Here is a 21,906-nt window from a genome sequence, read left to right as displayed (position 1 = left end):
ACATAGAGTTTGTGTCTATACTTATGGTAAAAATTGAGCCATTAGCCTCTTATATTATTAACAGAAAAAAAATACCTAATCTCCGTATGTAAATGGTGTCAGAACCTTTCCTTATAACAATAGCATAACAATTTTAGAACAGAAAATAAAGGAATAAATGGATTCAAGAAGTTAAAAAGTGCTGAATGTAAAGGTATAAGTAAAAGCAGATGATCAGAGTATTGGAAATGCCCTTGTGTTTATGTCTAAATAGAAGTAAGAATTTACATACCGATATGGCTATTACATTTCAAGAATACACTAAGATAATAATCCAATAAGGAGTTTGTAAAACTCATGGTATTTGAGACAATCATCTTCAAACCAATACCATATAATGCAATACACATATAAATGATCAATATGCAAGAACATTTGAACAAAAACACCTTACAATTTTCGGTAACAATTCTAATATAATTTAGGAATTATTATTTTCCATCAGTTTGAAATAAGAAAGAGGAAATTAAATATAGACTATTTTCACAAATGTAACGGCTTCATACAAGTGTAATCAATTAGTTAAATAGTATAATGTTCACTTTAAGAAAGCAAACTATTGACCATTAACATTCAAATAAATGAATCATTAAAATGGGAATATAAAAATAGGAGTTGACTGAATTCTCAGGTCTGCTTCTATGTACATGACAACCAAAGACACTATAATAATTTAAGCAAGCATATAAAGGCAAATTAAGATTGTATTAATCCATCCTAGAAAGGAAAAATGATTACACAATGGATCAGTAGACGACTTTGTGAATCAATGCATTGATCTACAAAAGATCTGGGTGAAACTCATCGTGATAAATATCAATGCCTCTTTTTCTTCTAGAGAACAGGTCGAGCAATCGCCTATGCAAACATCGAAATTTCCAATAAACCTTTCCGAGTTATTTATGGGGTTTATCATCCAATAGAATAGTGAAACATTGCATGGACACATCCATTTGATGTGTCTATGCAATGTCTAGGCAAGATAATTGGGGATACCTAGATAATAATGGTTAACACACTAAATGCAATAGGTATAAAAAAGTCAAGGACATCTGGACATCTGGATATCTTGCATTACAGATATTTTTTCCTTACACATACCTTGCTTTAGATGAGAGGTGGAATTAACGTGTATGCATAGGTATTGCAAGACATACAGAGAAGGATTCAGATCCCACAGGACCCTATGTAGGTTACCAGTTTGGGCCCCCTTCATTCTTTACATATGGATTGTAAATGTAGCCAAGCAAATCCATGGTTCTAGAACCCCTGTGGAATTCCTTAACCATAGACTTCTTCCTCAAAGACCTTATATCATACTTGGGCTTTAGTGCTTTATTTTACTTAACTATATTACATGTATTTACTTAACTAACATGCATAAATAGGCTGTGAATGTTTATCTTTACATCCAAATTAACTAGTCTTAATATTTAATACGATCGATAGCATGAAATGTGTCTTATCCTTACCTATAGTGTCACTTTACCCCACTCCCCCTAGAATGTAAGCTGGTTTGAGCAGGCCCCTAATACCCTCCCCTGTGCTTTCAACTTGTCTAGACACAAATACTTGTCTGTTAGTCCACCTATTAAACAGTGCTGCAGAATTTGTTGGCATTTTATTATTATTAATAATAATATTACTAATACAAAAATAGCAACTTTATTTTTTTGGAAACCAAGTCAGCACTAAGTTGCTCCTATTCTTTTCAATTGGATACTAAAAAAAATGTTTGGCAGTTGCAATGCATCTGTCAAGAACCCTTATATTTTCTATCATGGAAGATGTCGTAATTGTTGCAAATATTTCCAATAGCTGTATAGCACTGTGTAACTTAATGTAAAAAGATTACAGCAAGTACGGAAATAAACCCATATAAAGGAACGCTTCAATGTTAAATATGAATATATTGTTATTTTCACATATGTATATTATATTTTTAGTGTTTCCTTAATACCCCTCACAATATATTTTAAAGGAAAATTCTACTGCCTAAATACATTATTATTATTTTATAAATCACTGAAAACATGCAATTATTTTTTATTGTTATTATTACCCTTACCTTTTGTGTCACTATACCCCACTCCCTCTAGCATGTAGGCTCATTGAGCAGGGCCATCAACCCCTCTGTTCCTGTGTGTCCAACTTGTCTGTTTACAACTACATGTCTGTTCGTCCACCCATTGTAAAGCGCTGCTGAATTTGACGGCGCTATATAAATATCATAATAATAATAATAATAATAATTATTATTATTATTATTATTATTATTATTATTATTTTTATTTTATTTTTAATCACATAAAACATGTATGCATTTCATTGTGTATTTCCATTAGGGATACATCTAAACCAGCTTGCAAAAGCTACTGTTCTATTTTCTGAAGCCTTTGTAAGCCCGCCTTTTCTTACTCAGTCCACGCTTCCTGTGGCTGTCCAATCACAGACTTCCCAATGCCCTTCAATGAGAAGTACTGCAAGGCAGGTGCAATGAGCAATTACCTGTCTCTTGAGTTTAGCTCCAGTTAACTAAGCAACTAGTAAGTAAGAGGACGAGATGTCTGATTGACATGGGAGGATGTAACAAGGTCAACAAGTGCCATTTTCTAGTGAAATTTGCACTTTTTGTAAAAAATAAATAAATAAAATAAAAATTGAGCAGCCACACTGCTTCTGAAGAAGTCATCAGTAAAATGGCTTCTGTCCAATCAAATGCGTTTCTTAGAACCACATTCCTCCAACTGGATGCATCTTATTGAGAAGCATTGAATCCAAAGCTTCCCTGTGAGAATCATTAGGAGTGTTTGGTGTCATCATACCATGTGTGATGACACCAAACATGGAGCTCTTCTAGTGACTGCAGCCTGAAGCAATCTGAATTGGTTTTCATGCTTCGTGTCCTGTTAAAAAACTCTTCATTTTTTTTCTTGACTGCCTATAAGTGAATGTCACTGGATATTAATATGTATCATGAAAAGGAAGCACATTTTGAAGATGGCTACCACATTGATGTGTTTGCAGTGACCTGATCTGGGTATAATCTAAATATCTACCCAGGCAGAATATAATAATTTTTGAATGGAAATTATTTTTTTAGGATTTGGCCAAGCCACACAAATACCAAGGCAGTCGCATGATCAACAACAGAAAATGTCAGGGAGGCAATTTATTTTTAGTTTGAACCCAGGCGTATGTGGTTACAAAAAATACAGCTAGCTATGTATGAGTAAAGATTTGTTAAGAAACAGTAACACTTTCATTTGAAAGTATTTTATGTTTAATAGTGTATAATGTGTTGTTGAATCTGAATTTTTTTTATTTTTTTATTTTTATACTTTGATGTAAAATAGAGCAAACTCTAGAACAAACCTGGTTAATATTCTTCCTCTCTCACTTTTTACAGTTTAATTTCTATATAGAACTTAATTACCATACTTTATTAAATGATTTTTCAGTTCTTTTCATAAATATGTCTAATTCATCCTGTTAACCTACAGACGTGTTGCAAACTGGTTGGAGAGATTTGCAGTATTTTCTTCTGACTTATGTTGCCAATCCAGGTTTGCTGTTTTTGCATTCAAAGTTCTTTATATAAATCTCAGTTATCTCCAGATAATCCGCACCGTAACACAAATCTTTCAACAGGGTTACAAGTAAAGTGATTTAAAATTATTGAATTGTTAAAATGGAGAAATTACAAACAGCATGTTAGAAGTGAATACAATCCAGATACAACTGAATACTATTGTAGCATGTACATATAATAATAGTGAAAATAATTATAAGAAAAATCAGCTTAAATACTGTGTTGCAGCTCCATGCAGACAGAATACAAAATGTGGAGATCCACATAGGAAGAGTATGTAATATTAAAAAATGTAATAGAAAATAGAAATGCATGGGTCTCAGTGAGGAGGAACAGAATTACATACATTACACCTACATAGCGGCTCAGGATGGGCCTGTCATAACTGGGTCTTTGCGTGGAAATTAAGCCATGTGCACAAAATAGACATATAAGTCTGATAGTTTTATCCAGGAAGTATCTGAAAAGGTTGAAATTGTAGACTGCAGGAGGTCTATGAAAAGCAATATTTGTAAATTGCTCATTACTTTTTTCAGTTTGGTATATTACTCTGTGTGGAGGAAATATATTGTGAGATACAGGAAATAGCAGGAAATGGGAGGGAGGGATATGCCTACCATATGTTTTCTCCAATGAGCAATGTTGGATGCGTATGTGGACTTTTTTCTCAAGGGGAGCAAATTTCCATAGAAACGTATGTAGAGGGACTGAAGAGTGAACATATTCAGTGTCTAAGCACTATTTTAGAAATATCTGTCTTTGCACAATGGACAGTATGAATGTGAAGTAAAAATGATATGTTAGGTAAATTAAGTCCACCCCCAGGTAAGAGTTATATAACTAAGGCAAGGTTTTTTTTGTAAGCCCACCTGAATTTGATGAATGCAGCAAGCACTCAGCTGAAGAAGATTTCATTGCACTATGCCTCAAGTAATTATGTTAATCGGAGGAGGAAAGGTAAGTTCATCAATTCAGGAAGAATACAAATGTATCATAAATCTCAAATATGTGATAGCTGTAGAAGCCCAAGTAAAATAAAATTTGAATTTGAGGATGGTCTCCTCCTGTAAAGAGGCTCAAAGTCTGAGATTCTCATGCCTACTATAATTGATTTTTAACCCTGAAAGGGATACAAAACAGTCCAGTTCCTGTAGAAAAGAGATAAGAGGTGGGATTACTGAGGGAAAAAGTATATCATCTGCAAAAGCAAACACTTTTTATTACAATTCATTGCTTTAATCTATGTATGAGAACAGGTCGTCTGTTAGAGGGGTCCTATAGCAAGAATAAAGATGCAGAAGAGAAAGTGTGTACCCATGATAGAGAAGGACAGGGAATAGTGTTCAATATTAAAAAGATTAGTCGTAGGAAGGGAATAAACAGAATCAATCAAAGCAAGGCAATTAGGTACAAAGTCCAAGTGCTCAAGTGCAGAGAATAAGAAGGACCAGTTCAACCTTTCAAATTCCTTCTTGGCATCAATGGCAAAAATCAATGATGATGTGCCATAGAAATGAGTGGAATATAGCAAATTCAGTATCTTGGATGTGTTATCCTTGACTTCTGAGGTACAGACTGGACTAATCCCTAGAGGAGGGGTTTCAGACACAGAGCCATGAATTTTGGCAAACATGTTTAGGTCTAAATTAATTAGTGAAATGTGTTCTTATAAGGTGTATAGGGTCCTCAGATAAAGATGGAGGTAGAGAGGGGTTAGGAGAAAAAACTAAAGTTTTATAGTATTTTTAAGGGTACATATCAGTGCCTGGACATCGGTGCTGAACTGATTTTGTCAAAGGTGATGTGCACCAAGTAAGAGGATACAATTTGAGGAAGAGTTATATGAATATTGCTATCCAAGTATGTCTGTATATCTAAAAACAAATAAGTAAGTGGGGGTTAAAGTGCAAACTTCGGTAGGCAGCCTCTGAATAAAGGATCACTCCCTAATTCACTAAACAAATCACAAAAATAGGGAAAATCAGAGTGTTGCGGGGCTCCAAGACATACCATCAATATCTCCACTTAAATCCCCTTGTAGCAAAAGAAGCAGGTCAATATCCAAGACACAATCCCCCCCAGTAACTGGATGACACGCAGTTCTGGAAGTCAACTGATTTTTACTAGGCATAGCACACATAGTTTAAAACCCCCAACAGCCTCATTTACATACAATGGAGTACATAGATTACTATAGTACAAGGAACTGTGGGGTCAGACAATAGCAAGGGCTGATGGGAGATTGAGGAAGGACAAGGCAGCTAGTTTAAACAGGTCTGGTAGTGTCCCTGGGACAACACCCTGCTAGGAAACAATGGGATAGGAAAAGGGGGGAGGGGAAGAGGCACATACAAGCAATACATTTCACATACCCTGCACCAATAATGGGCACAGGGTGAGCAAAATACAAAAGGAATCTGGGAACCCACACATAATTGGTTCAGTAAATAAATGGGGCGTGTACGGACAGCTGAACATAAAATAATATAAATAGGGCCAATCTGCTACACAGAGCATCACAATCATTGTAGTGTTAGTATATTTACCAATGTAGAAGGTATATCCTCATAAATGAGAAAAGAAAGCAAACATCATATTTTAATCAACATTTTAATCAACGAAACTGTATGTAAACAAAAAACACAATAACATTCTGAAATTACACATTATAATTAAATAAATATGCAAAAGAGCAAAGTTGTCAAAGGCACACCAAGATAGTCCAATGTAGCACAGTTCACAGTAAGAGATATTACAGGCCCCAACCTCAGAACTTCACTGCTTCCACCAGATGTATTTCAGGATTCACTGCTTACCTCTGCTCTACTTGATGCGTTTTGTCTCGAGAGACTTTCTCAGGGGCTTCTGGGCACCTGTTTGGATTAAGTGGCCCTGAAGCACTGCCTTATTGGCTTCCCAAAGCATAAGCCAGAAATATTGTGGACATCATTTAGCTGGAAATGAACAATTTAACTGCCAGTGCCACTGTCTCTGAGTGAGCGTTAGAATCTGGAGGGAGAGACTAATTGGAGCATGTTGTGGAGCCAATATGTGCTTTTCTGAGAAGAGGTAAGAATAGTGGGAGAGATAAAGCATATTGATGCAGGAATGTGACCGCCTATAATGTGAAATCTTTAGTCTCCAGATTGAGAATTCTCCAAAATCTACTAACTTTGCCTTATAGTGGAGAGAGGCAGCTTCTCTCTGTAAAGAAGAGGCCTGCAACATGTGCAAGGAAGGAGAAGTAAATGGTGAATCTAGGGATAAATTACAGACACCCGCAAACACCAAAACCTCCTCAGCAAATAGGCCACAGATTGCTAAAATATGCCTTAAGACACAGCATTGTGATTTGTTAAGCAGGTATACATGTGCAGATGTGAATAGTGTATGTGCGATTGTCCCCTTTAAGCGGAGGTGGCCTATATATAGTAACAACCCCTGGATGTTGGGCTAAGGTAACATCCCTAGGACGTACTTGGAAACCAGAGTAATCTGAAGGTACCTTTCCTGGTTAAATACTTTGCTATTATTATATATGAAGGGATAAGAGGTAGAAATGAATATGTAAAAAACCCTCATAGATTTGCTCTCAATGTAATAGCTTAAGTTGCTGGTGGAGAAATAATTACCACGCAGCATTGGAGTTGCCCCCTCTTTACAATGCGTTTTCTGCAGGTAAACTAAGTGCACTCATTGACAAGAAATTTAGGTAATGTCAGTAAGCATTGCTCGGGTATATTTAATCCCCTTCCATTGAAAGACAATATAGTTAAACCTGCCAGATGGTTGGAATAATTTTTATATTAAATACAATATGTTAGCGACAATCCTATTGTTAAAGATAAATGATGTGTGCTATATTATTGCATGCCCTAAACAAAATGTAAAATCACTAAACTGCCAGGAAATGATTGATTTTAACAGAGAAAGACATTTAGTAGAATACTCACGAACAATCAAACTGACAGTAATGCATTAGACTATTTACCAACAACAAGGGTGGCCTTTAACCTTTTTAGTGCTCTACACCTATGCATTATTTCCATCAAACCTTTCTACTTTCCACATGTCCCTCAGCCTCATGTCCTCTTTTCTTCCTGTAATTTTTAAATCTCCCGTTGCTTTTAGCATAGTAATGGAATCTACCATTGGTTGTCCAGGACCGAGGGGCGTCTACATCTTTTTTTTTTCTCCGATAAGGAGTAAGGGCCGTATTGTCTTACAAGAATAATGGATTGCTGTAGACTACAAACAATGTTTTGTTATTTAGTAAGTATACTAAACCGTATACTAAACCCTTACTATGGTAAGATAATCCAGCATTGTAAGTGTTTGTTTCTGCTCTCTATCATACCTTGGCACTGCAAACTATATTCCATGTAACATAGCATATTGATTGCATTTTTTATCTAACATCATTATCTCAAAAATGCTTTTGCTCACATTTACAAATAAAACCTACACTGTTATGGGCATATGCAAATATTACAAGATTTTAGAATGAAGAGTTGTATTTCTTAAAATGTGTACTTTGGCTTTAAGAGATTTTGCAAACTGACAATTTGTTATAAATTGAATATATTGATATGAATATGATGTTTAGACTTTAAGACACTATTTTGTCCTAGGTTAGTGTGACACCAAGTCAGGGAATTTCCCATGTCTTGTCCAACTTTACGTTTTAGTCCAAACAAGATGAGAATAGATAAGATGTCTAGGTTAAGTTCTGGTCTTGTATCTTTGCCAAGTTAAGGTAGGCCCTAACATGACCTAATTGAAAATCTGAGGTATAAATATGTGTACTTATTAATATTATGGACAGAGGAGAGAACTTTGGATGCAGAGACATTGCTTAATTTAATCCTGACTGACTTGTTCAAGAGTGTATGTTATTATATTTTACTGATATTGCAAGCATATATTTTAATCTTACAAACTATGTTGTTTATTATTATAATTGATTATTAACTTATTATGTCTATATTTATATTTATATTTACTAAAATATTTTAAAAGACAAAAGTTTGTTGCTTCCAAGACAATCCCTCTTTTTATTGTATTCTCAATTATTTATATATTTGCAATAGAGGAACTCTTACTAACAATATAATATTATAGATAAGATATCTGTACGGTAGGCCTTGCTAAATTCTATGCTTTAAGATGTTATAGTGGTAAATAGAGGAACCATCTACGGTTATAATACCATTAATCATCAGACTAGTTCCACCTACAATGACAGTCTAAAATCAACATACCATTCATGTCCCCACTACACAAGATGTTCAACAACCTAAGATGATAGCAGAGGGAATATAACGTACTTTCTATATATACAGAGAAGGGTAACCTCTATAGTAACCTCTATAGTTACTACAAAAGCAAAACAAACAAAAAGTGATACCATGAATAATGGATGTTTTGAGAAAAGAGGATAATATATTAGAGTGGGATATATTAGGTAGAAAGTAAACAGTCAGTTCTTGAATTTGATGTGTTGGAAGCAGTAGAAATGGCCTAGCAAAAATATCTGAGTGACTTTGACAAGGGCCAAATAGTGATGGCTAGACAAGTAGGTTAAAACAGTCCAGAAAATGCAAGTATTGTGCAGAGAGCACTATATTTTATTCCATTTATTTCATATGCCACCTGTATCATGGATATCAAAGACGGGGCTAATGATTATTTTCTGAGTATGGTTAAGGGATTATGTTTGGGAGATAAGAAATATTTTCCTTGATATGAGGGAGATCCAGGATGGGATAAGGAATATATGAGACATGAGAATACATGAGGGGGGTGAGAATTGGCTTAAGATTGCACCTCACTGATACCCTGTTTCTCAAGAGGAGAGACTGTTGGTGATACCTGTAAATCACTGCCCCCTCCTGATTACCTAAAGATAATGATGATTGGGTGCTATCCTTGCTGTGGTAGTTAGTACCCACTGCTCCATAGAGTTCCATTTTACCCCCTCCCCAGGAAGAAAGGATTGGGCAGCTCCTCTGAAGCCCTGAGGGTGTCCAAACCAGGTATGAGAATTAAGGGAATAAAATAATTGAGGGAATGTCAAAAGTACATGTAAAGGTTATGATAAATAAAAGAAAAAATAGAGGTTAATTAAGGGGGGGGGGGCTACAAATTCATGTTGTAAATGCTTTAAATTATATGTATTCTGTAGCATTGTGCAAATCTGTAAATTGTTGTCTGGGGATGCAGAGATTTTATTGATTGTGACCCAAATGGTGGACCCCCTGTGCAGAAGTGGGTTTGAAATTTTGGTCATGGAATGTAGGATCAGAAACCATGGACAAAGGTTTTTACCTGTGTTTTTATGACTTTTGGGAACTCAAATTGACCGGTCAAAATTTTGCCATGCCTTTAACATGGAGTAGTTTAAATATTTTGAGTATTTGAGAGTTCTGACAAATGCAGGTGATACCATGTCTGTGTAATCTGGTCCAAATGTTCTATAAGCGTATAGGAGAGAAATTCTATTGATAAGGTACATATGTTGCAACTGGTTAATGCAAGTGTTATACAAATGTTTAAGTTAAATGTGTTATATGGCCGCACGGGATCCCTTCTTTAATAAGAAAACCTTTGGTACCAGAACTCTTAAATAAAAAAATAAAAAAACGTACAATAATATGTTCTGAATACAGCTGTTAAAAGTTTATTCTGTATAAATGGTGATTGTGATAAATGTGTTTTGGTTACTCATTTTAAAGTATGCAGTTTGATTTTCATGTATGTTAATGGGTATTTTACTGTGTTATTTTAAATTATATTTGAATAAATTTGGCTCAGTATTGATACAGCTGGAAATGGTAGCGTAATAATCTATTAAATAACTGATTTATTATTGAATACTAGTCCAAGAGCAATATGAGTTGTAATCCTCAAAGCAAAAGCAAAAAAAAAAAACAACACGCTAAGTTTTAGCTGTTTTCCAAAATTCTGTTGTAATAATGGACTTCTTGACAAAATTCGACTTTCCTGTCCAGCTGCCAGGTTTTCTGGTCTAATCTTAAAGCAGTACTGCTTGCATAGTTTGCAGAAATGCATAATGCACAAACAAGGGAAACCTACATTATGTGTTTCTTTTGGGTGTGACATTTAACATTTAAGTTATTTTGGATTGAGTTAATTGCCTGTCCATTAATAGTTTTTTTGTATTGGCATGTCTGCTGGATATCTGCTACATTCGTTGTGTTCTGTGTTATAAGAGGACATGTGTGATATTACAATGAGTATGAAGACTATTTAAATAATATTTGCATGTCATTAACACAAGCCTTTAGTGTCTTTTTAACAACAGATTAAATGCTGATCAGCTCACGAAAAAGGGGCCCCTGGAAAAAATCTGCTTTTCAAAATCTTGGCTCCACGTTTCGAATTTCAAATGGCTCTCTCTTTCTTCATATTATTAGGGGAGTATTTAGAGTTAACTCTACTTTTAAAGTGCATTGCAGGACAAATTCAATGAATTATAAGCAACACTGAGAGAAGTACATGTTACACAAGTTAAGGGTTTAACTTTAGTCTCTAATTTGAGTTTAGCCTAGATAATTAATTTGTTGATGTCGTACTGATCCTTGTGTTTGTATGATTATAGAGACCGTACTGGAGTATTTGTGCCGCCTGATATTTGGGACTACACACCAATCTCTCTGGCTGACCTACCTGCCTGCCTACCTTTTTGCAATTAAATCTGTTTGGTCAAAATCCATGCTGGCCGAAGAAACTAAGATGCTTACTTATGAGTACATAAACTAACTTGGAAAGTCCTGAAGGTGCAGTGCTGTCTAATGCCGCTATGTCTGTATTAACCCTTCCAACAATTGGGGGTTGCACAGAGCATTGTGGTGAACATCCAGCAAACAGAAGAATTAAGAACTATGTGGAAGCTGACATTGTCTTGTTGTCAGCCATATTGCTACCCTTAGCTATGTTATGGTGTCTACTAATGCTCATGGCCCCCACTGACATGAAAATGGGGTATAAATGCATATGACTGTATAATAAAATTTGAATTGGTTATAGAACACATCTCTTGTCTTCTTGACTGATTCCCAGGATCCTGTCTATCACAGAGAGTTTCGTGTATAGCTGATTTTATCCCCAACACAAGGAGGACAATAAATTGACCTCCAAAAATACTATTTCCAGCAGGTTTTATATTAGTACAATAAGGGCTTTCTCTCTTTGAGACTTTTATTTTTATATTCTTATTGTGTTCATACACTTGTTTAGTCAACATTTGTATTTGGTGCAGCCTATTCCCTTTTTATTTATTTCTGATCAGTGTATCAGTGTATGTACATTATAAAGAAAAAATGATACCTCCCATTACTTAAAAAAATATCAAATACCAAACAAAAGCTAAGAAAGCTGAAAGTACGATTCTCCAATAATATTATCTGGATCATGATGTGGTTCTTCTTGCCTGTGCTTACATACATGTTTCTTTAAACATTTCGGCAATGATTGACCAACTGTAGCCTATTTTGGACAACAGCCTGACATTTTTCTCTATCTGTATTATGCTACTGTGTTTTAAATATCATGTAATGACGCTTGTTGCCCTTTTCCCCAAATTATTCTTTGTTTTTTTTTCTTCATTCCGTATTCCACAAATTCCCAAGTTCTTTGTCACCCTCTGTGTCCTTTTCTTAAATATTAGTATACATGTATCCTATTCTCCAGGAAACTGTCAGGTATGCCAGTGTTATCTACTGTCACAAACTAATACTCAGGGTTTTCTACAGTTCTGATTCACACCTTGATTTAGCTCCTGTTTCTAGCTTGTATTGACCCTAATTCCTACTGGGTAAATGACCTTTTGTTTTGTGCCATATATATTAAACCCAAAACCCCAAACCAAAATTACAGACTACTTAGTCTTAAGTCAATAAACTCCCTATATTTTTTATTCTGGCAGTAAAAAGAATTAGAATAAATAAAAAAAAAAAATATATATATATATACATATATACATATATATATATATATATATATATATATATATATATATATATATATATATATATATATATATATATATATATATATATATATATATTTTTTTTTTTAATTGTTAATTGCCCATACCAGCCCCTTCTCAACCCTTGTAACTCAGAAGAGGACTAGCAACATGTAGCCTTGAGAAAAATTGTTAGTAAACAAGTACAATTGAGAACTGGTCATAATTCATTATTATATAATACATGGAAATGTTTTATTATTTATCTATTTATTGTTGCATTGTTCTCACATGAGCTGGTACTTTATTTTCTACTAAACGTATAAAACCATTCACAGATTCGCAGTAAAACAAAGATCCACTGACAGCCATACAGTAAACAAACGTTTAAGTTTCAATCACACAATAAAATACAATTTCAATTCACACATGGTAATTGAATAAACTGGAATTGGTGAGCATTGACCAAGGAATTCAAAGTTTTAGTGTTAAATAGACAATTTGAAGAAAAACTACTTTTCAACCTGGCTAGTTTGGTCCAGAATGTGACTCTCTGTGATCACATCTAAGTTTTTTTGTTTTTGTTTTAGATTATACCTAGATATATTTAAATAGAACAAGAATGTAAACAAGCACATGCTCTCACCTGAGATGGTTCATCATATAAAATAAAAAGGAAACTTCATATTCAGCTATATGTAACATTACAGGGAACAACCAATCATAATCATCAAATAAAACTGCCCACCATTTGATGTGTTAAGAAGGGATGCTGGTACTGAAAGGGAGGTTGGGCTAGGTAACCAACAGTGAAACACATCAGGATAAATACCTTGTAGAATCTGAAACCTACATGATCTTAGTAAGTATAAGAATGACTGTGACGAAACCAATCTCGCCACATTGTAATTGTAACGGACCGTTTCAGCAAAAAAGGGGAAAAATCCGTTTAGGCGATAATCCCCTTTTCACAAAAAGGCACAGCTACTGTAAAAGCACCAAAACTCACGAATTGGATATAGGTTAATGCACCAAACTCCCGAACTGCATACAAGGGAATAAGGTAGCACTCCAAACTCCCGAACTGGAACCTCACGAATTGCTGCTAGCAGACGAACAGGAAAAGCTCCCAAGCGGCTTACACTCCTGGCAGTCAGTCCCTATCAGCATACAGTGAATCCCCCCAAGAACGAGACAAGGCTCCGTGTTGAGGGTCAAGCAGTGGTCTGTTTATTCAGGGCTACCTGCCCCTGTATTTATGCAGGTCTCCCACCTGGTGGACACTCCCCTAGGGGACCAGATGGAAGACTGAAACAGCAGACAGACATGTATCATTTTCGTACACACAGCCACAATACTTTCCCACCATGCATCTTGGTTTCCTCCTCCCTGCCCTGGAGATAATTAATGAAGTAATTCAATTATCTCCTAAGACAAAGGCCAGACTCCATTATGCACATGGTGACACAGAAACAGACTATCACTTTAAAATACATACAGACACATTTTATACATAAAACACAGACATGTAACATATCCCCAGATAGCTCAGGTCTGGGTGCACATTATTAGGTGAATGGCACCCAGATCACACAAATACATTTTAATTGCCATGGAGCCAAAGTCTTTAATTATACGAACAGGCTCCATGGCAGGCTATCTGGGTTACTACAGTTCACATAAAACATAAACTACCGAATTTCCCTGCATTCACCAAAAGCATATGAATGAGAACCAGGGGCTGGAGGTTCAGTGGTGCCTGCACGTAAAAGTGTCCGATTTTGGTGCATGAAAGCCGGGCAGAAAAGTGTTGGCTGCCCGGGGAGCTCCAGAACAGCGCCACCTAGCGGTCGCTAAGTGTAACAGCGGCCACACAGTTAACAGGCAATTAACCGCAGCTTCAGGGAGGTAAATTGGCAGCACACTCCAGCTTCTGGGTGGCCAATTAACAACGCCGGCCGGCTTCCCACGGCTCTGGGGAGGTTGGTGAACGGCTGTTTGTTCGGTAGATGAAATCTACCGAACTGCTGTGCAGAAAGGGAGAAATACATCCTTCTGCACAGTAAAATTAACCCTTTAGCTGCCGGTCCATAATTCAAAGGCAGCAGGCGGGCAACCAGGCTCCTCCAATACAATGTGGCAAGATTGGTTTCGTCACATCTCTCCCCCTTTCCAAAAAGACTAACAGGGTACCTGACCTCCTGTCGGTCAGTGCCCTTGTTAGTCCAGCAGCCCACCCACAAAGCAGAAAAAACAGTACAGCCCACCCACAATAAATGGTTACTACACCTGGGTAGAGGAGAATCTTGTCCATGTCCAGGTGCCTCACCTGGTTGTGGGGGACCGGTAGGCTGCATTGGTGGGTTGCTGAGTGGGCAGAGACCAGCGGTACTCTGTCCTGGTGCCAGTACTACCACCAGAGTAGTCTGGTTGGAGCCTGGTTGCTGGAGACGGACTGTCTCCCCCTTGGATACACAGCTCTGTCGTGGGGGGGTAGGACCGACCGTCCCTACCCCCTGTGTGGTGAGTGCAGAGACCACGGTCCCATCTGCACCGGTGGGGGGTTTACAGTCTCCCCCTGGTACATTAAGCTGCCCCTGGGGAGAGGGGGTAACAAGCTCCTCTCCCGATAGAACACTCTGCCCATTAATGATCCGCCGCTGGGGAGAGGTGGTAACAAGCTCCTCTCCCATACATACTTTTAGTTTTTGCTTAGGGAGACCGACTGTCTCTTCTCCCAATACAGAGTCCTGCTGCTGGGGAAAGGAGACAGGGCTCTCTATTCCCTGCTGGATACTCTGCCGCTGGAGAATGGAGACTGGGCTCCCAATACCCGGCACATCACACTGCCGCTGGGGAATGGAGACTGGGCTCCCAATTCCCGAAAAATCACGCTGCCGCTGGGGAGGGAGGACGCTGCTCTCCTCTCCCTGTACTTCACATTGCCCTCCTGGCATATCACTCTGCTGCTGGGGGGCAGGAACAACTACCTCTGCCCCCTGTAACTCAGCCTGCCGCTGGGGAGGGAGGAGGCTGCTCTCCTCTCCCTGCACTTCACATTGCCCTCCTGGCATATCACTCTGCTGCTGGGGGGCAGGAACAACTACCTCTGCCCCCTGTAACTCAGCCTGCCGCTGGGGAGGGAGGAGGCTGCTCTCCTCTCCCTGCACTTCACATTGCCCTCCTGGCATATCACTCTGCTGCTGGGGGGCAGGAACAACTACCTCTGCCCCCTGTAACTCAGCCTGCCGCTGGGGAGGGAGGAGGCTGCTCTCCTCTCCCTGCACTTCACATTGCCCTCCTGGCATATCACTCTGCTGCAGGGGGGCAGGAACAACTACCTCTGCCCCCTGTAACTCAGCCTGCCGCTGGGGAGGGAGGACGCTGCTCTCCTCTCCCTGCACTTTACACTGCCGCTGGGGAATGGAGACTGGGCTCCCAATTCCCTGCAGGACCGGTGGAGAGACCTCGGTCCCATCTCCACTGGCCACCTTGGGTTCTTCCCAGTAAATCTCTACAATATCTTCCCAGCGGAAGGGGTCTGGATCTGGGTCTGTCACCTTACTGTCCTGCTGAGCCTTCCCAATGAAGTGGAAGAGATCTCGGTAGTTTTGCTCCAGTTCCCACTCCAGGGTTGCTAGGTGAGCCAGGTCTTGCTCTACCTCATGGGGGTCATCCCACTCATGCCTAGCCTCCCTCTCATAGAAAATGTCCTGCAATCTGGTTTGCGCAGGGCTCCCGAAGCCAGGCTCTGCAAAGGACTCCCATAACAAGCCAGGACCATCAAACTCCTCTCCCTCTGGCTTGTCATGTTCGGCTGTCCAGGGTATATACTGTGCCATATACCACCAGAGCGCCTGGTAGGCATCCTCCAGCCATAGCTCCTGCCATACCCGGTGCTCTAGTTCCTTCACCCATCCCTTCAGGGGCTGCTCTCCCAGGAAGGGTATCCGCAGTGCCAGTCGTGTCTGCCATCGCTGCTCTTCACTGGGGAGACTCTTGCCCCGCTGGTACTGTACGTTATCCAGGGCCTGGTACCAGATGCCTTTCCTTAATGCATCCCGGTCATCCATGTCACCCTCATTGTACTCCACTGCTGGTTCCATCCTGGTGCTGTCAGGGTCGCTGTACTCAGACATGCGTTGCCCTCAAATTGTAAATCCAAAGAAATGGTGTTCTGTAGCTGTCCTTCTGGCTGTAGGAACGATCCCGCCGCTTGCCACCAATTGTAACGGACCGTTTCAGCAAAAAAGGGGAAAAATCCGTTTAGGCTATAATCCCCTTTTCACAAAAAGGCACAGCTACTGTAAAAGCACCAAAACTCACGAATTGGATATAGGTTAATGCACCAAACTCCCGAACTGCATACAAGGGAATAAGGTAGCACTCCAAACTCCCGAACTGGAACCTCACGAATTGCTGCTAGCAGACGAACAGGAAAAGCTCCCAAGCGGCTTACACTCCTGGCAGTCAGTCCCTATCAGCATACAGTGAATCCCCCCAAGAACGAGACAAGGCTCCGTGTTGAGGGTCAAGCAGTGGTCTGTTTATTCAGGGCTACCTGCCCCTGTATTTATGCAGGTCTCCCACCTGGTGGACACTCCCCTAGGGGACCAGATGGAAGACTGAAACAGCAGACAGACATGTATCATTTTCGTACACGCAGCCACAATACTTTCCCACCATGCATCTTGGTTTCCTCCTCCCTGCCCTGGAGATAATTAATGAAGTAATTCAATTATCTCCTAAGACAAAGGCCAGACTCCATTATGCACATGGTGACACAGAAACAGACTATCACTTTAAAATACATACAGACACATTTTATACATAAAACACAGACATGTAACATATCCTCAGATAGCTCAGGTCTGGGTGCACATTATTAGGTGAATGGCACCCAGATCACACAAATACATTTTAATTGCCATGGAGCCAAAGTCTTTAATTATACGAACAGGCTCCATGGCAGGCTATCTGGGTTACTACAGTTCACATAAAACATAAACTACCAAATTTCCCTGCATTCACCAAAAGCATACGAATGAGAACCAGGGGCTGGAGGTTCAGCGGTGCCTGCACGTAAAAGTGTCCGATTTTGGTGCATGAAAGCCGGGCAGAAAAGTGTTGGCTGCCCGGGGAGCTCCAGAACAGCGCCACCTAGCGGTCGCTAAGTGTAACAGCGGCCACACAGTTAACAGGCAATTAACCGCAGCTTCAGGGAGGTAAATTGGCAGCACACTCCAGCTTCTGGGTGGCCAATTAACAACGCCGGCCGGCTTCCCACGGCTCTGGGGAGGTTGGTGAACGGCTGTTTGTTCGGTAGATGAAATCTACCGAACTGCTGTGCAGAAAGGGAGAAATACATCCTTCTGCACAGTAAAATTAACCCTTTAGCTGCCGGTCCATAATTCAAAGGCAGCAGGCGGGCAACCAGGCTCCTCCAATACAATGTGGCGAGATTGGTTTCGTCACAGACTCCTATTACTTTCCATTGTTGTCATCTCTTCCCACTAGGTCCACAGTCTCTATTATTCAGGCATCTGCTGGAATGTGCTGTTTGATGAAAACAGTAGAACAATATATGGTGGAGGATGGAAAGAACCAAGTGGAGTGATTTTAAAGCTTTCTTGCACCATTTTTGCTATTTTTGTCTCTTCTTTAGTAGCCAGTAGCTCCTTACAGCCTTAATTAAGGGAGGACTAGAAGGAGGAAACTAGCTCTGTAGAAGACTGGTGCTCAATCCAATCTTCTGCAGAGCTAGTTTCCTCCTTCTAGTCCTCTCTTGACATAAGCAAGGGATCCCAAAAAGTGGCAAAAGTAGCAGATACAGACTTCCATTACTGCAGTAAGCAATTTGTCTTGAGGGTTTAGCTATGTTTTCTGATTCAATGGGAAGACAAAAAAAAGTGTAAAAAGGTTTGAATGAAAATCCGTATTTATTATCTGGATGGGCCTAATCTTTACATTACATACTAAAATCAGTATGTGAACACTATAAATTTACAGTAAGTGTGTTAACTATATATACATCTAATATATCACTATACAAATCTACTACTATCTCTAATGAAAAATCAGTTTACATTACTATAGAGCCAAACAAATACAAAATATTAAAAGCAATATTTTTTATATATACAAATAATTTCTAAATGGCACCCGCATTGAAGGTGTTCTTTTTTTCCCCACACTGTTAAAGAAAAACTTTAAGAACAATAACCATTCCAGTGTGTTGTAGTAATTGTGATACCAGGAGAGCCCTATCAAACCATTTTATCTAGGGTCCATCGAGAAACACAACCCACCTCCACTACTTAAAATAGGCTTAGCTCATTGGCTGAGAGCGATAAGCTGACAGCACTCATAGAAAGTGGATGTTCCTGTTTTAAAACTGACTACATACAGTGGGGAAGCACTCTGTAGTTTTTATGGTGTTTGGAGTGTTACTTTAATGTTATCTTTGCCGGTGCTAATATTTCCCATGGCTTTCAATTATAGACTGTCCTGGCCCATCTTGTTTTTAAGTGTTCTCTTCATTATTTCATTATTTCCCCTTGATGGCAACCACAATGGTGACACTGATCCCATTCTCTGTGCCAAACATTTAACTGCAGTTCACTCATCCAAATCCAAATCCTACTTCTTGATCTTTTTCTCAAGATGTTTCACTCGCACTCCTTAATGTGTTCATGTTACCTTTCTCCATCTACCTTCCAACAAGGAGGTCTTCTCTTCCAGATCCCCTGTCCTCATCCCATACTCATTCCTCTTTTCTCATCTGGCATCCCAATTTCACTACACTATTTACTTGCATTACGTTGGACTTTGCTGATTATTTTCCCAAAACAGACAAAGAAAGAAAATCCAATCCAGATATATCCACTAGTACAAAGTTTATATAACTCTAAATTCACAAATCAATAATCTATATGAAATAGAATTTAATTATTCAGAATTTATCATTATTACAACTACTAAAATGTAACTTTTTTAAGTACAATCCCATCCAGGCTAACATATAAGGTTTAATGACTTTTGGGGGGCATATCACTGTATTAAAGGCAACAGAAAGCTTTATTTATTCATTGATTTGTTTATTCGTTCCTTTGTAAGTACAATTTACATCTTGTCAATCATCGCTGCTATTGTTAAAATGTTCTGGATTTTCTCTTTGTTATATTGCATTTATAAACAAGCAAAATCGGAACCTGCTATTCTGCTATTCAAGCTATTCATATTGTTCTGCTGTTGTGACTTTCTCTGAGTTAATAAACAAAAGATAAAAAAAATTAAAATCAGATTTTCAAATTCATCTAATAACATTCCTCAATAATTATTCACTTTTGTATTTGAGATCTAGAAACATACTTCATAAACACAGGTTGCTATTTCAGTACCAAGACAGATGAAGGTTCAGCTGATAAACTCAAGGTGACAGGATTAAATTGCAAGACGAACATGTTTATTCATCATACTTTAATCCTGCGAGCCATCTTCCATTAAACTATTAGATGTGGGACATCGACAGTTTGGCATTGATTATTCATTTCCGTTTTCTATGTGGCATACAGTATTCAGCAGATGCATGTCATTTAGATATCCTGGGTGACTGATCTGAGGTTCAGGTGAAAACATATATTAATAGGATTTGTTTTTCCCTGCTCTACCAAAATAAGACAATCATTAGATCATGTACCTAAATGTGAGTTTGAATTCTGGAAAAATGACACTTATAGACAAGTAGAAGTTTGCTCAAGCAGCTGAGCAAACAAATACTTTAACATGAACATACATACAAACATAGCTCACAATAAGGCTGCAAAACGAGTTTAAAATGATTTGAATTAATTTCTCTGAAAAGAAACATGCAATGGGCATAGATTTATGAAAATAAATTATTGTATTTGATATATTTACAATAATATGCTGTATTTTTTTTGCATGTTCAATTATTTATAGTTTTGCACAAAAACAAATCAAGGATTTTAACCAGTGCATATAAAAAGCACCAGAGCTTGGTCTGTAACATGGACAATGGAGAGGGAGTATTACAGCTCTATCCCTGCAAAATGGTTGCTAGATTAATACTGAAAACTGAAACTCGGGTGTCAAAGCAGGAGTTGGCAATTCGTTAGTAGTCAAATAATGATGAACTTTCATCCAGAAATTTCTGATTACATGGCAACTCCAAACACAATAATACATGTCTGCACTGTCAGATAGGCAAACATTTTGTGTCTGACTTTTTACCCATTGTGTGTAGCTTGAGTGGAGTATAATATACATAATAAAGAATTTGAAGGTGTATTATTATATATATATAGAAATTGGTTGTCACTTAACTAAAAAAAGGGTGTAATTCCAAAATGCCAGCTATTTTTATTGTCATTCAGTCTGCAATGTTGTAATGAATAGTAATTAAATCATAGAGATGGGCTGAGATTGGTTCCCAATCGGTGGTCCAAGTATGAGTTCTATGGCCTAGTATAAAGAGCCCATCGCCTAGTACTTCGAGGAAAAGTTGGTGCCTCAGTGGAGAATATTTAATTGTCCACAACAGGATTAGTTAGGGAAGCAGCAGGTTAGATCAAATGCAGTAAGCATAAAATGGCATGGAATGGAAAGAAAAAAGGAAAAAAATAAAAGTAATGATGTAACAAAGGTATATACAGAAAATTGGGTGGCAGAGTCACTGGTACCTTTACCCAGCCTGAAGGCTATTCAGAAATCTGAGACTGATGTGAATGGACAGCAGGCAAAGGTGGTCTCCTAAAAGGGGTCTTGAGGATGTGCAACCACGGCCATGTTTGACGGCCTAGTCCGTCAGTCTGAATGGTCAGGTACACCCAGTGGAGCCCTACATCAATGGAATGAGGTGTCATCCACAAAACCACCACACCAGGTGTCTTCTGAAATCAGACTGGTGTTTCAGAAATCGTCTGTTGTGTGGCCAGCAGATGGACAGGAAGTCACAGCATGTGTTTTTCTATTATATGTTTTGATAATGTTGGTTATTTTAGATAGGATTTTTTTTTTTAATTTACCTATAAGAGCACTAGACAAATCTGGTGTTTATTACATTGACTTCTATAATGTATTATACATGATTAAAGCCTCATATCCATATGTTTGTTTTTAACCTTTTGTAACTTGGATGCTTACATCCTCAGTCCTCTGTGTGAGAAGTAGTACAGATGGGGCACAGGCCTGGAATACCCGAGGCAATTCTAAATTGGTTTGATTTCTTGCAATAGGGAGGTGCCAGGGAACACTGCAGTGGTTA

This window comes from Pelobates fuscus, chromosome 10, assembly GCF_036172605.1.
Source record: "Pelobates fuscus isolate aPelFus1 chromosome 10, aPelFus1.pri, whole genome shotgun sequence".
Classification (NCBI taxonomy): Eukaryota; Metazoa; Chordata; class Amphibia; order Anura; family Pelobatidae; genus Pelobates; species Pelobates fuscus.
This window is presented reverse-complemented; position numbering follows the sequence as displayed.